This window comes from Lutra lutra, chromosome 5 (assembly GCF_902655055.1).
Source record: "Lutra lutra chromosome 5, mLutLut1.2, whole genome shotgun sequence".
In the NCBI taxonomy this organism is placed as follows: domain Eukaryota; kingdom Metazoa; phylum Chordata; class Mammalia; order Carnivora; family Mustelidae; genus Lutra; species Lutra lutra.
In genome coordinates, this window is record NC_062282.1 from 120,379,178 (window position 1) to 120,380,820 (window position 1,643).

At 45.1% G+C, this 1,643-nt stretch overlaps 1 pseudogene; it reads left to right on the forward strand.

Moving 5' to 3' along the window:
* Positions 1-571: 571 nt before the first annotated feature.
* Positions 572-1,262, forward strand: LOC125100309 (U1 small nuclear ribonucleoprotein C-like; annotated as a pseudogene).
* Positions 1,263-1,643: the final 381 nt, after the last annotated feature.

Below are 1,643 nucleotides of genomic sequence, written 5' to 3' on the forward strand. Positions count from 1 at the left end.
TAGGCAGAGAATTAGACAGGCAGAGAGAGAGGGGAAAGCAGACTCCCCACTGTGCAGAGAGCCCGATGCAGGGCTCCATCCCAGGACCCTGAGATCATGACCTGAGCTGAAGGCGAGGCTTAACCCACTGAGCCACCCAGGTGCCCCTAAAAAATTAAAAATTTAAAAAAAAATATTAATGAGAATCATTAGCACAAGATAAACATCTATATGTTTATTTTCCATATGGTGAATTTTATTTTACAACTAGTTCATTTTTATCATTTCTAAAAACTAGAAAAACAGATAAAAAATAAAATGTTTTATATTTCCAAAAAAAAAAAAACTTCAACCCTGGGGACACCTGGGTGGCTCAGTCGGTTAAGCTCAGGTCGTGATCCCAGGGTCCTGAGATGGAACCAGGCATGGGGCTTCCTGCTCAGCAGAGAGCCTGCTTCTCCCTCTGCCTGTGGCTCCCCCTGCTTCCCCTACTTGTGCCCTCTCTCTCTCTGACAAATAAATAAATACAATCTTGGAGAAAAAGGGAAACCTTCAATCCTGGGATGAAGTGGCCAATGGCTTGCAGAGCAACATGCCTAAGTTTTATTGTGACTACTGTGACACATACTTCACTCATGACTCCCCATCAGGGAGAAAGACACGCGGCAGTGGGAGGAAACACAAAGAGAACATGAAAGACTACTATCAGAAATGGGTGGAAGATGGGGCGCCTGGGTGGCTCAGTGGGTTAAGCCTCTGCCTTCAGCTCAGGTCATGATCTCGGGGTCCTGGGATCGAGCCCCGCATCAGGCTCTCTGCTCAGTGGGGAGCCCGCATCCTCCTCTCTCTCTGCCGGCCTCTCTGCCTACTTGTGATCTCTGTCTGTCAAATAAGTAAATAAAATCTTTGGAAAAAAAAAAAGAAAAGAAAAGAAAGGAAAAGTGTAGAAGAGCACTCAGAGCTAGATGGACAAAACAACTGCTGCATTTCGAGATACCTCCTACTCCATTCTCTGTTCCTCTTCCTGCAGGGCAATGATCCCACCTCCCACTAGCCTCCTGGCTCCTCCTCGCCCTGGCATGAGGCCAGAGCCCCATATGGGGGAGTCCTCCCATGATGCCAGTGATGGACCCTCCTGGATGATCCCAGTGGGACCTGCTCCTGGAATGAGACCACCTATGGGAGGCTACATGCCAATGATGCCTGGGCCCCCAAAGATGAGACCGCCTGCCCGTCCCGTGATGGTGTCCACTCAGCCAGGAATGACTTTACCAGACAGATAGGGCAGGCAGGAACCTCTTTATATTCATTTTATATTTGTTCTAGTTAACCAGGAAATCATGGTGCTGTGACTGGGTGTTTTCTAACAGGAGGATAGGGAAGACTTGTATCCCTTTCCTATCAAAGAGAGTTGTTTTTGCAGGGGAGTAGTGGGACCAAAAAAAAAAAAAAAAAGGCAATTTTCATTTGTATTGTGAAATGTGGAAAATAAAATATTCAATTGTGTTACTTAAAAAAAGGAAAAAACTTCAATCCAACTCTCATGAGCTATCTCAGATTTCACACAATGAATTTGAATTAGTCAAGTTTTACTCAGTGTCATTTACATAAATTCACTCATTCATTGTTAAAAACCTAGTATGAGGTTACATTTGCACTGTCTC